Consider the following 15,496-nt stretch of genomic DNA (forward strand, 5'->3'; position numbering starts at 1 on the left):
TTGCTTCCTGGTTCCCAGTCTCCATATTTTGCATTTTTTCCTAAAAGAACAGCATTTGCCATATGCCATATCAATCCTATAATTGATCCAAGTCCTTTTATATTTGATTATACTGCTGAAAGCAATGATAGTGTCATTTCTTCTCTTTAAAAAATTATCTGTTTTCCTTGTGTGTCTGTCTGTACTCCAACACAGCTGGAATCCTTGAATCTGTGATGCTCACAAATGGGCATGCTATCTGAACAAATAGATACTCATGTATATCCATGTGTTATCCTTATCTGAAAATTCAGTGGCCAAGATGCAATATTCACAAATTCTAATTTCCCAAAGGAGGGGATTTATAGACCTAATAGTTGACAATTTCACTCCTCTACGTGTACTTCTTTGTAATTCTGTTTGGGTGTAGGTTTTCCCCAAAATAAGCCATTACGATAAGAAATGTTTAATTAAGTGAAATTAATTGATAAAATATTAAAATATTTAAAATATTTAATTTAAAAAAATTAGAGTAGAAAGAAGACCTACAGGTGGAAATTGATATAGAATCAGAATTTTCAGAATGAGAAAGAATTTTTGAGCATCTGGTTTTACTTTCTCATTTTTCAAAGAAATTAAGTGTCTTGTTATTTCTCAGTTGTTGGGCTAGGAATGAAGAATAGACTTGTCCAAATTTATATAGTTTTTAGCATCAGAGCTAAAACTAGACTGAATTCTCCAAACTCAGTCATCATGCTATTTCACCAGCTAAACACATCATGGATTTCTCAGGTAAACATGCTATCATTCTGTATAAGCAGAGAGGTGGAGATGGGGATAAGTGTAGATAGTGTTTGAATAGTGGGACAAGGAGGTGAATAACTATATTTCTCCTATCCTTTTTTTTTTAAATTTTTTTATTTTTTATTATTTATTTATTTATTCATGGCTTTGTTGGGTCTTCGTTTCTGTGCGAGGGCTTTCTCTAGTTGCGGCAAGTGGGGGCCACTCTTCATGGCGGTGCGCGGGCCTCTCACTATCGCGGCCTCTCTTGTTGCGGAGCACAGGCTCTAGACGCGCAGGCTCAGTAGCTGTGGCTCACGGGCCTAGTTGCTCCGCGGCATGTGGGATCTTCCCAGACCAGGGCTCGAACCCGTGTCCCCTGCATTGGCAGGCAGATTCTCAACCACTGCGCCACCAGGGAAGCCCTCCTATCCTTTTTTTTACAAATAAAGTAAATTTTTGAACTCACTTAAGGAGGTTGTCTTGACTACATTTGGAAAACTGGATGATTTAAGATCATGTAACATTATCTAGGTTTGTGTAAAAGCCATCTAGGTTCAAGTCTACCCTCAAGTTGAAACCCTGCTAGTTTTCCTGAAAAGTATACTGATGTTCAAGAAATTTTCTTTTCTGGTGCCAATTAAAGAGGAAGCAGAAGTGAACTTACACTGAAAATGTGATTAGTAAGAACCACTTTTCTAAAACAGTAATCTTTTGCTTAATCAAAAAAATAGTATTGGTAGGGAGGAAAATGGTTGTCCAAGGGAGACATGACTCTTTAGATGATACTCAACAGTCTTCCTGCTCCAGGTTTAAATGCAACCTTCAACCCTTATCTAAGCGTTGTCTGAGTTTCGTGTACATTGAGAGTTCAAAACCGCTCAGAAATCTTCTCCTTTATTCTTAGTTTTTCTTTTAACCCCCTCTTCAGTCCCCATGATTGGCAGCTGTGAGGGGCAAAAATACCAGGCCTTCAACTTTGTCCAAGTTCAAGTGAACACAATATTACATGAACAAGAGCGGACACGAGAGGTTTGCAGGTACAGCATCCAGAACCAAATCAGCTGAGCTTTCCAAATGGTTCCTTTGGGTTGATTTTGTGTCTATAAGCACATTTTTTAAAAAAACTAAACAAAAAATAATAAAACCAGGTTTCAGGGCATTAAGAAGATAAATTGGGGGAAATTTTTTAACCAAAAATAATTATGCTTCATTTAGATCTCATGAGCTATTGCTATTTGACAAAACAGCTGCAGTTTTAAGAAATGGCCAAGTGGGAGCTATATGCACTTTCCATGGTAGGAGTTGATTATAAATATTGACCTATTGCTCGAAGCAACACATTAGCCAGCCCTTTCTTTGATGGAAAAAATACATACATAGAATCCTTTTAAAATCCCTATGGAATATGCCTGCTGGGGGACGGGGGCAGGGGAAGTGTAGGGTGTTGTATATATGTGTGTATGTGTAGGTTGACAGGGACACAGAAAGGCCTTACTACAGGTAGTCTGTGTTGTTGTAAGAACAATATGTTGAATATTCCTACATTCAAATTTGACGAATAGCAAATAAATTCATGTTATAACAAAGCTTTAAAAATGTTTTAACGTAAGTTTTTTAAAAAGATAAGTTGATTTTAAAACTATCCTAACTAGTATAGTTGCCAGATATATTATAGGACATTTAGTTAAATTTGAATTTCAGATAAATAGCAAGTATATTTTTAGCATAAGTTTATTCCAAATATTGCCTGGCACATACTTATACTAAAGATTTATCATTGTCTAGCTGAGATTCAGATTTAACTGGGTGTCCTGAATTTTTTTTTTTTCTCTTTGATAAACTTTTTAGTTTACAGTAGTTTCAGATTTACAAAAAAGTTGCAAAGATAGCACAGAGAGTTCCTTATATTTCACAGCCAGTTTTCCCAATTAACATCTTTTACGCTAGTTTGGTACATTGTCACGATTAATGAATGAAGGTTGAATTTTTATTTGCTAAGTCTGGTAAGAAAATAATTAAGTAAATGTATGGAAGTCATTCCTTCAGAATCATTTAGTACCGCATAGCTTGAATGTGCTGTTTCAAAATAAGGGAGCTGAGTCAATAACACTTGAGAAAGTTGTGTGATCTGCTGCTGCGTCAATACCAAAAAGCTCATGCCCCTGATTTTTGTCTCTTTCTTGTTTTATTTTATTAAACAATTGCACTCCCAAGCCCTCACAGTTATATGCATTCACTTTGAGGGAGGACACCACATTTTAAGCTCTTCCCTTATCCTTGGAGACAAGAGCTTTGAAAAATTAGGACCATGTTTGAGTCCTAGTTACATAAAGTATGCTCCCCAGCAAAATGCGATGTATTGTTTCAAGCTGATTTTTCCCCCCTTTTCCTTGGGAGAAACGTACAGCATCTTAAACTAAAGCACACTTCAGCAGTCCCCCTGCTTGCTTGGTGCCGGCAGCCACTGACACAGGGCTTTCATCTCCGCTTCAAAGTGTGGTGGAGGGAGTTTGGGGGATGGGAGTGGGGGAGGAAGGGAGGGCAAGTTGAATGCAAAGAGGGAAACAAACAAACAAAAGAGAAAAATGGGATGGGTGGGCAGAAGGAGAAGTCTCCTATCTTTCAAATAACATGTCCCGTCCTGGTGGTGGCCGGGCTGGGAGATGCAAAACCTTCACAGTTTTCCCCTGTTGTGTATTTTTTTGTTACTGCCACTTCCCATGCTGGGAAGATTCTTGTCATCCCTCACATATTTTATCCACAGAAAAGGCTGCCCTGCCCTGGGCTTGGTGATTGAGGCTGTGCTCCTGGTGTGCCACTCTATCAGTTGTTCCCAAGGCTGTCTGGCCTGGGAAAAGCTGCATGGACACGTTCCAAAATCAGCATTACATGCATCATTGTTCTTACTCTCCCTGATTAGAGTGCACACAATGAAAACAACAGCAACAGCCTCGTTTTCTAGCCCTCCTCCCAGCACAAGGCAGTTCTTAGTCTGTTTTTCTTTCTCTGGGTCTTCCTGCAAGTTAACCGCTTCAGTGCTGGGGGAGTCCCAGACCTCACAGCAACTGCCCCGCGAGCTCCACTGTGCTTCTGGGAGGTCACTCGCAGCTCTGGGGCAGTGGAGGAGCAGGCAGTCTTGTTCTTCTCCTGGAAATCTGGGCAGAGTAACTAACTAATGGGTGAAAAGTCAAAAGCTGTGTGTGGTGCCCTGGGCTGGCTGTGGGTTCCTATTCCAGGATGGCCGTTCACAGCCTTGGGGTTGGCTAGGCACTCAGTTTCTCGTAAGCAATGTGGGGACAGATGTTAAGAGGTGAGTGGGGATCATGTTTTAATTCTTAAAGCCACAAAAATCTGCATTAAATCTGTTGAATTTAGTTGTTGTGTCTCAATTATCTATATGAGACGCTTCTCGACCTTTGGAACTTTTGGATAAAATCTTTGCAAATATTTGCAAGCGTGTGGGGTTATGGGGGGATGACAATTTTTACTTTAAAAGCTATAGGGCAAATCCAAGTCCTTTTACAATAAATATTAAAATAAAAATCTGTTACCTCCCCCTCCCCCTCCCAAAAAAAAGAAAGAAAAAAAAAACAAACTTCCAACATGTAACTCATGACTTCTTTATTTAAAATAATGGACAATACCTGACATTCCAGTGAAGAATTTGGATGTTCCTCTGGATTATATTGTAACATAATTAACCTGACTTTTATTTAAGGGTGTGCGTGGATGAAGGGTGGAGAAGGCTTTGTGAGCACGTGTCAGTACATTCAAAGCAACAACTGAAACTCTTCATCAACTGGGCGAATATCCTGAGTCTGGAGAACTCTTCCACACGCTCAGAGTCACAGCTCTAATGGAGAAGGTCTTTAGTGCAGATGTGGAGACAGACATTATTTGCTTCGTTTCTGGTGTCTGTCCTGAGACCAAACATGATATACATTTATGGCCTGGATGGAGGATTGGTCATGAATTTGCCTTCAGCCCAGTCAGAAAGATGAAAGGCTGAGGTTCCCCTTTGAGTCACTATCCTTGACTTTTAAGTACTTACAGGAGATAAAACAGAGAATGACCCAAAGCTTGGTTAGTTCTTAGAAATGTAGCGCTTCACTGCTGCTGTGTCAAGGACTCCTCCTGGCTGGGACTAGATATTACTCTCCTGCTACGTTAATAAAGATCCATAAGATTGCTAGTAGGAAACCACTGTCATTCACTGATCTGTGCATGTGGAGAGGCTTCCTTCCTCTTCCTTCTCTCTCCACACCCCTTCCTCCACACAGGCCAGAGGCATGGCACAGCTGTAATTAACTTAATACTGTTAGCCAATTTCGGATAAATGGCGTTTTGGGCCATGTATCACATTATTTCAAGAAGTTGATTCCTCCTCTTCCGTTTAATTGTTGGTCAGCTGTCTCCCTGCAACTACCTACATGAGTTTTTTAATGCCTCAAAAATAAAAAAAGTAAATAAACAAACAAAAACTCCAAATCAAAAACAACAAAAACTGAACCGTGTCACTTGCCTGAGGCATGATTTTTCTTATCAACCATAAAAAAATCCCACAATGAGAATTGAGATAGTAAATTATAGGATCATGCGTGAGGCAAGAGGAGACCCCTCTTGTTTGAGGGAAGCTGAGTTGGTTCTGGTTTCCAAGGCTATAAATATCCTTTTTTATATTTATAAAGAAAGCTTATTTTTTCAGACTCGGGAGACAGCTAGGGAAGAGATGCAACAACATGTCATTTTATAGGCTCTTTTTTCTACTCCTCAAATCTCTGAATATACACGTTTGTTGGAACGAATTAGACTATTTACATTATTACATTGTATCAATAGTGTTTCTTTCCTGGAAGTAGACCTGCTTGCTGGCACTTGCACTAATATCTCTAGCCCACTCTTTTTGAATACACGTGTAAGCAATTGCAGTGCAGAGATCTTCCTCATCCGTAACCTCAGTTTATCCTGAATGATTCTCAGCAGACATGAGCGGTTAGAGTCACCGATGGGGCGGAATGCAGGCAATAGCACAGGATTTGAAGCCGGAAGTCTTGTAATTTGACTTTCACTCCATCACTGGGTAACTCTAAGACAATCAGTGGTTTTCTCACGAGTCCCACTTCCCAGAACTGGTGTGAGGATTATATGAGCTAATGGATAAAAATGCTTTATAAAGTATACTCAAATTTTACTTGCTAAAATCTTTTCATTGTGTGAAAAATGTGATAATGAGATTTACTATCGAAACAAATTGGTTTACAGTGTGTAAAATTTATAGTCTTATTTTTTTTAGCTCTGCATTAGGCATTATCTTCGAAGCTATTTAAGCTTACACACACACCATTCAAACATTAATGATATCTGTATTAGTTTCCTAGGGCTACCTAGTTTCCTAGGGCTGTTTTTTTTTTTTAATTGAAATATAGTTGATTTACAATGTTGTGTTAGTTTCAGGTGTACATAAAGTGATTCACCTAGACATATATATATATATGCATATTCTTTTTAAGATTCTTTTCCATTATAGTTTATTACAAGATATTGTGTATAGTTCCCTTTGCTATACTGTAAGTCATTTTTTGTTATCTATTTTATATATAGTAGTATGTACATATTAAGCCCAAACTCCTAATTAGCTCCACCCCCCTTCCCCTTTGGTACCTAGGGCTGTTTTAAGCTACTATAAACAGGTAGCATAAAACGACAGAAATTTACTCTCTCATAGTTGTTAAGACCTAAAGTCTGAAATCAAGGTGTTGGCAGGGCCATGCTCCCTCTGAGATTCTGAGTGGAGTCTTCCTTGCCTCTTCCTAATTTCTGGGGGTGGCCATAATTCTTGGCCTTCCTTGGCTTGCAGCCGAGTAACTCCTGTCTCTGCTTCCATCTTCACACGGCATTCTTCCGTGTTCCTTGTCTTCACATGGCTATCTCCTTCCTATAAGGTCACCAGTCCTATTGGATTAGGGCCCACTCTAGTGACTTCATCGTGATTACACCTGCAAAGACACTATTTCCAAATAAGGTTGCATTCATAGGTACTGGGGGTTAGGACTTCTTCAATATCTCTTTTTTGGGTACACAGTTCAACCCATAACAATACCCCACAAAACAACCCAGTTTCTCACTGGCTGGGGACCTGGCTGCCAGGCTGGAATTTGCCATTAATTAGCCAACTCACTTGTAGGTAAATGGGGGAGTTGGAATAGATCTCTTTGGATAGTTTTCAATGTTAATGTCCTATAATTCTATCATTTTAGTATTCTTCCATTAAGACTCCTTTCTAACCATGATGGTCCTTTTTACTCACCAACAAATCTGTGTACAACAAACCCCAACGTCCAGCTACAGAACGAATGGGGAAACTTGCAGTTTCTCTGAGCCCATCCAACAGAATTTTCCTTTCCTCAGTGTCATCACGGTGAACACATTACTCCAGCCCCTCACTTTCTCTTGCCTGGACTGTTGCAGTAGCCTCTCAGCTGCCCCGAGTTTCCTCCTCCAATGTATCCTCCCCTGGGGCTGCCAGAGTCATGTCACACCCTGGGAAACACCCTTTAGAGGCTCCCCATGGGTACTGTACAGGTTACAATTCCAGGCATGACACCCAGGGCTTTATAAGCAGGAATTGCTCACCCAGGCTCATTTGTTCAAGAATTAACCTCAATAAATATAACCCACTCATTTTTCTCCCACCATATTTTGCATTTCATACCTTGGTGCATTATATTCCCTCTGTTTGTTAGGCCTTTTCCCTCTCTTTTCTGCCTAGAGGATTTTTATTTATCCTACAAATTCCAGTTCAAATAGCATCACCTTTGGGAAGCCGCTTCTGACTATCAGGAGTAGTCAGAAGTAACCATTCTTTTTTCTGTTTCACCATTTAGTTCATGTTTATTTCTATTTTTGCACCTATCATTGAATTATAATGTGTGTGTGTTTATTCCTACTGGACAGGATGTTGCTTACCAGCTGGGGAGATGTTTTTGCCTCTGAGTCAGGGTCTGTACCTTCTTTATTTCCAGGTGTCAAACACATATTTGGTACACAAAAATGTTTTATTAAATTGAATTAAATAACCAGTTCTTGACATAGAACTGAAACCAGCAGTCAGGGTCACGTAGTGTTTTTATGTGGGTTGCTTTTGAATTAATGAAACAGTAAGACGTGCTTTGGCGCAGCTGTCTGGCATACCTGGGTTAAGTTCTAGTGCAAACAGCTGCGTTGCTGTAACTTGCTGTAAAACACCCACTTCATACGGGGCCATGTGCTGTGGGGCCCATGGAAGGGAGCCAGGCCCAGGGCTGGCAGTTACCTGAAAACACTTGGGTTAAGTTTCTCTTGCCATGGCAGTTAGACAGCTCCTTGCAATTATTCCCTTCAACTGTCAGGCTTACCTCACAGGACATATTCTAATAGGGCTGGACTCCCAGACAGGCACCTTTTGCTTGCCACCTTAAATGTTTCACTGCTGAGAGCTGCCCCCAGGTTGCCTGGGAACTGCATTTCAAATAGACTAAGCCCATGTCACAGGACTGCAAGTTGTAAATTATCAAGCACATTCATAGACATGGTGACCAATTAGAAGAAGAGAACCCCAGTTGGGATTATCATTATGGGTGTGCTCATTTCTTCTTCTCTCTTGTTAGATTGGCCCCTTTCTAATCCTGCTGTAGAACTCTGGAAAGTGAAAGATCAAACTCCCATAAACAGTTAGGCTGGGTCCAGGTAGGAAAAGAAAGGAGTAAAGGCTTGGACACTCCTTTGGATGATGGAGGAGAAAGCACACACATACCTCAGGAAGAATGGCAGCCTTGATTTTTGGCTTTAAATCATATGATGAATGAGGATAGTCTCGTTTATATCCCCCATTCTCTAAAGGGTAGATGAACATGTGCAATTATCGATCTTCTTTTTTGTCACGATGAGCATCCGAATCCCTACTTCTACAGTAGCACTTTCAAATGCCACTAATAAGTGACTGATAGCGCTACTGCCTGTATTTGTGTTTGGCTTGATTCCATAATGAGATCGAAGCTCTCTGAGAGCAGGACCCACAGCTCCTCCGTTTCTCTCTTTCCTAACAGAGTTTCTTATACCTGATCACACATGAAAACTATTGAGATTGGAGAAACTTGAGCATAAATATTGCAGGTGTGGACCCTCATAATCTAAGGGAAATGGACCTCTTAAAAGCAGCCAAGTAACAACAGTGATTTTGGAGGAGAATCCTAATTTAGCAGGTAAGAGAGCACCTGTGGCTTTATTCTACTATTGCTGTTGGCAATGAAGGTACAATAATTATGCAATGTTTTAGAAGCATTATTAGGAATGACCAAATTGGAAAAAAAATAACAAATCACAGTGGATAAGTGGATCATTAGAGGTATATGTTACCAGAGAGCACAGGATTTACTTTATCTTACATGTTCCAACTTGGTAAGTGCATGGATTTGTTGAAAATTCTTACTATTAAAGCCCTACTAAGTGTAAGTCACTACGCTAGGTCTTATTTAAAAGGGTTAAGAGGACTTCCCTCGGACTTGCCTGGTGGCACAGTGGTTAAGAATCAGCCTGCCAATGCAGGGCACACGGGTTCAATCTCTGGTCCAGGAAGATCCCACATGCCGTGGAGCAACTAAGCCCATGCGCCACAACTACTGAGCCTGCGCTCTGGAGCCTGCAAGCCACAACTACTGAGGCGTGCGTGCCTGGAGCCCGTGCTCAGCAGCAAGAGAAGCCACTGCAGTGAGAGACCCGCACACTGCACTGAAGAGTGGCCCCTGCTTGCCGCAACTAGAGAGAAAGCCCGTGCACAGCAACGAAGACCCAACGCAGCCAAAAACAAACAAACAAATAAATAAATAGGACTTCCCTGGGGGTCCAGTGGTTAAGACTCCACGCTTCCACTGCAGAGGGCACAGGTTTGATCCCTGGTCTGGGGAGTTCTGCATGCCACACGGTGCGGCCAAAAAGGAAAACAATAAATAAAAGGGTTAAGAGAATCAGCACACTTGAGGTCTTGCTTCTAAAAGTTTTCTGTTCAAAAATGTAATGCTACAGGAAGGAACATCGCCTAAACACAGGCCTCAAATCGCTTGGCAAGGAGTGATTGTCAGGTGGGCAGCGTGGCCTGGCCCTCTCTATACTAGTGGGTCCCCAGTGATGTTTCTCAACTAACAAAGCTGACAAGATACAACAAGCTCATGGTACCTACAAATCATTTCCTTCCTGTTGCAAAATGCCAGTGCTGTCTGACCGCCTTTCACACACTGCAAACTGTTTCAGCACTCCATCCTAGTAGGAAGCCTGCCTATCAGGAAGGCCTAGGCATCCGTCCTATGAAATGTCAAAATATTGTAAATATTAGTGATGGGCCAGCCTCAGAAGTGTTGGAGGTTTAGTCTGGGAAAAGATCCAAGACTTTGTGAACTTATATAAACACTTTTAATCTTGAAAAATTTGTCTGCAAATCTTGCAAGAACAGGTTCCCTCCCAAGGCTTACAGCATTATTTTGGGTGGTGTACTTTACCTGGTATTTTTTGGAGAAATGTTTACTATTTATTCCTTTTCTATTTTTAGCATTCTTACCAAAGCAAAACGCACCAAGGTATATGTATTTTATAAGAAAAAAATTGATTTTCACTTGGCAGAAAAATTATTTTATCTCTGAAAATTGGGCAAGAAGTTATTCACCAATTCTTACTAAAAATAATTCAACATTTCTGGCCAATTACAGTGCATACATTATATTTAGGAAGAAAATAAACAGCATTGAGCCTCTCATGGTGGATATGAACAGATATGAATTGATATTAAGGCTAAAACAATACATTGTTAGCATTTTGTATATTGCATTTAATTCACGCTTATTTGGACATATGAACATAATATTTTCTATAGCATTCAAATACAATATGTATATGTGAATATTACATCTGGTCTAACACATCACTAAGAGTACATTTCTCAAGCCCGATTTATGTATAAACCATGGAAATGTGGTTTTTAAAAGAAGGTCCTACTGGAGTTCAGTTTCATACCTAGTAAAGTCTAGGGAAGGAGAGATATAGTGCAGAATCTCTCAGCTGTGTTCTCTGGGACTTAAATATATATGGCATGAATAGTATTCTATAGCATAGGTTTTGGAACTGTAGCTAAGCACAGTTCTTTACTATAGGACTTTTCAGAACCTTTAAAATGCAAATTTTCAGTCAGATTTTTCAAGTGGAAGATCACCCTGAGAGACTAGGTGTTCATGAACCAAATTTGGGGGCATCATGGTATAGTGCAAAGTGCATTATAATTGGGGTTTTAAAAGTTAGATTCATGTCTTGATTCTGCCATTTAATTGCAGTGTGTTTTTTGGAAAGCTTCTCACTCTAAAACCAATAGGTTAGATGGGATGATCTTTAGTATTCTTTTCTTTAGCATTTTATACTAGGTTTCTATACTAGGGCTATATGCTGTTTTCTTTATTCCTTGGAGGCCTAGCATAGTACCTTACACTTAGTAGGCCTTTGATAAATGTTTATTAAATTGAACATAGCCTTTTAATTTTTGAGAATCATTGTCAGCCAACTTTTTACTAGCTGTGCTGCTTTGAGCAAATCATTTATTCTCTCTGAACTTCAGTTTCCTCACTTATAAAATTTAGGCATTTGACTATTGGATTTCAAGTCTTTTTTATTGTTAGCAACATTATTAATATTCCTGGTAGCACATGTAGCCTTCTCAAATGAAACCTTACACAGAAGTTCAGTGCATAAAACAGATCAAAAGTGGAGCTGCCCTGGTTCAGTGTCTGGGGACTCCACTATCTGTCTCCACCCTCCCCCATCCCAGCCTGCACTGACTTTTTTCCCTGCCCCTGTCTTCAGGTGTGTCTGAGGAACCCCTAGGGCTCCTCTGAGCAACACTGATATTAATAATCTCTGAAGCTTCTTTTAGATCAAACAACTTAGATTTTTCTGGGAAAATATAGAATTCTGATTCCCGAGACTAACAAGCTTTGGAGGAAATAAAATGTAATCAAAGCCCCCTCCCACCTTGGAAAAAATTTCACCCTTTTCATATACCACAGTCTGAAACAAATGAAACATAAATCAAGCATGTACAAAAATTAAGAATGACAGACCCCCATCTTGGCTTAAGTAATATATTTGAAAATCTAAAAGGATATTTTTATTTCATTATGTATAAATGATTAAAAATCCGTAAGAAATCTCTATCCTTGGAATAATCTTTATGTCAAAATTGAAAAAAATTATTGTACTTTCTCATGGTTTAATAGTCCCTCATCACTACAATTCATATAACCAAGAGCAGAAATATATAGATTTATAAAACCAAAAATGGAAGTCAGTTTATTAATTATCAATGCATGCAAGGATGGCTAAAAATTTAGCTTAGCATTTCCATTAATATCTGGTGAAATGCTAGGGAAAAAAATCTATTTCAAGGAAAAATAGCTGCTGAGAAATCACTAGGAGACATTTCAGTGACATTTTTACAAGAGACCTTAGGGCTTTCTTCCTGATGCATATTTTAAAAAATGAAAAGATAAACAAGACTAGGATCTGTGTCTGAATCAGTCTCTTGGAAGAAGACAGTCTGGGAGATTCAAGGGTGATTGTCCCTGATACTGCAGTGGAGAGCAGCCCTGCTTAAAACAAGGGACCCCCAGGCTGTCTTCCTCCCCACATATGAGCTGTGGGAACCCTGTGTGTTTATGGAGTCTCTGCTTTCCTCCCTCTAGACAGAACAGAGTTGAGGCAGGGTTAGTTGCGTCACTGAAGCAATCAACTTCATGCAGCCCAGTTTTCTCATCTGCAAATGACATCAAACTTATGTTAGGAGCTTGTTGATTTAAAAAATAATTGGCCCAGTGCTTTGCAGATGATATTTTTATATGAAATTTTGTACCAGCTATACTTGTGGACTGGGCTATGACATACTCAAGAGATGGACATTATTACCAGGTCACTATGGTATCCTGGGGAAATAGTTTATTCTACAGGTTATGATCCTGGAGTTGTGTTTAAAGTTAAAGTCTTGGACAGGGGAACAGAGCAAACACAAAGGATTCAGATGCCTCCAAAGTGAGGGACAGGCAAAAACAAAGCCCACCCAGGTCTGAGATTAAGGGAGAAAGGCAAAGTGGTTAATTCAAGAAGAAAACCAGACCATACATTTGTCAATTTTAATCTGGGTGTGCAAAAACCAAAAACCAAAAAAAACAACAACAAAAAACCATAAATAAAAATCTGGGGATTATTGATTATCTTTTGTGCTAAAGAGGCAATGTATTAGAGTATGGTGCTTTCTGAGTACAATATGTGGAATTTAGAATATAAGAAGGGAAGGTAAGAATCTTTAAATAGTCTCCATGTCTTACCCACTGTTGGTAGGTTGTGTCCATTTCTGGGCTTCACAACTTGAGAGAAACAGAGAACTTGGAGGGTCTTCAAAGGTGATTGAAAGGATGAAAAATAAATCTTTGAAAAAGAGGACTAAGGAAATGGACATGAATTTAAAGGAAAGTGAAAGGAAAAACCCTTTGAACCCGAACATATTTAAATAATTTTAAAGACTTCATTTTAGCTTTCTGCTCCAGATTATTTCATAGGGAATTTCTGTTCAATAGAAGATCACTAATGTGTTATAATATTTTCATAACCAAAGTGAGTAACCAAACACAGCAAATGAATTAAAGTAACTTCCAGAGGTACCAACCATGGTTTTGCATTAATTATTTGTGTAGAACATGGAATTTGCAACCTTGTAGTCAATGAGAATTAAAGTATGTTTCTACCATGATATCTGTTTGATGGTTGGGTCTGCTCTCCTACAATTATGTTGTGTTCAGATACTGTTATCAGGTTAACTTCTCTATGTGTTAGTATCGATCTACAACAGACCAGTAGAAGAATAATTCAGAAATTTACTTAAAAAAATCTGTATAACAGAAACAACCCAGGTCTAAGAATTAGTTAGATGAAGCAAGCATCCAAGAGAATTAAGATTAGTTTTCTATGGATTTATGCAATACAGCCAAGATAGATGGTGGGTGCTCTACATAGATAAGGTTCTAGGTGTGAATCTTGGTTCTTGGTCCTTGGCCTTGAGCAAGGTGCTTAAAATTCTCTGAACCTTAGAATTATCATCTATATAGTAAGAATCACAATCTAAATCCATGAAATTTTTCTTGATAAATGAAATAAAACTTGTCATAGGATTGATGCAAGGATTAAGTGAGTTAATTCACATAAAGTATTTCAACAGTGCCTGGCATGTAAATATTAGATAATAAATATAATAATAATAAATATTAGGTATAATTTCTATTATTATCATATGACAAAGAATCTAACACAATGCCCAGCACATCATAGAAACTCAAAAGTATTAGTTAAATCTAAATCGAATAGAATAGATTAAAAAGAAGTGGAGGGGGCTTCCCTGGTGGCGCAGTGGTTGAGAATCCGCCTGCCAATGCAGGGGACACGGGTTTGAGCCCTGGTCTGGGAAGATCCCACATGCCGTGGAGCAACTAGGCCTGTGAGCCACAATTACTGAGCCTGCGCGTCTGGAGCCTGTGCTCCGCAACAGGAGAGGCCGCGATAGTGAGAGGCCCGCGCACCGCGATGAAGAGTGGGCCCCGCTTGCCGCAACTGGAGAAAGCCCTCGCACAGAAACGAAGACCCAACACAGCCAAAAATAAATAAATAAATTTATTAAAAAAAAAAAAAAAAAGAAGTGGAGGGATTCTTCAACACAGAAATGAAATAAGGGAATAATGTAAAGGGAATACATTAGAAATGATGTTCATAGCATACCCTTGCCTGCTGGGGGCTGTTATCATGGAGAATAATGTGCCAGTCCAGTCTGACCCTGGTACACTGGATGGAGGAATCTGACTCCATTTGGTTTTGCTCATATAGGAAGGATGAGCATATAGGAATCCTCATATAGATTCCGAGTCATGGCTGTGATAGATCACTTTAGGCCATTGGTCTCCAAGGATGGCAGACTGAAACTTCCAGGGTGGGTTTCACAAGAACTCATTGCAAGTTGACTATTTAGTGGATACTTTCTAAATACAAAAGAGCAACTAACATTTGGGCAGCCTACCTCTCTGTCCAGCTGAATATAAGATGACCTTCTGAATCTAAATGTATTAAGTAGACAGGAATAGGAATAGTGGAAATACAAAAAGCCTTCCTCAAAAAAAGAGGAATTTGAGCTTAAAGACACTGAAACATGACAACCAGCAAACCTAAGAGATGACTCCAATAATCTCCCCAGTCCTGATTCGTAATTCGAGTGGATAGTTTAATCGTGGATCTGCATTATGCATCAGACCAAACATTTATCTTATTTTGGAAGAAAATAAAAAGATTTAAAAAAAGAAAGGATAGGACAGTGAATTCTTTTTTTTTTTTAACTTTTTTTTTTTTTTTTTTAATTTCTTTCTTTATTTATTTTTGGTTGTGTTGGGTCTTCGTTTCTGTGCGAGGGCTTTCTCCAGTTGCGGCAAGCGGGGGCCACTCTTCATCGCGGTGCGCGGGCCTCTCACTATCGCAGCCTCTCTTGTTGCGGAGCACAGGCTCCAGACGCGCAGGCTCAGCAATTGTGGCTCACGGGCCCAGTTGCTCCGCGGCATGTGGGATCTTCCCAGACCAGGGCTCGAACCAGTGTCCCGTGCCTTGGCAGGCGGACTCTCAACCACTG

The sequence above is a fragment of the Balaenoptera acutorostrata genome, chromosome 14 (assembly GCF_949987535.1).
Source record: "Balaenoptera acutorostrata chromosome 14, mBalAcu1.1, whole genome shotgun sequence".
Taxonomy (NCBI): Eukaryota; Metazoa; Chordata; class Mammalia; order Artiodactyla; family Balaenopteridae; genus Balaenoptera; species Balaenoptera acutorostrata.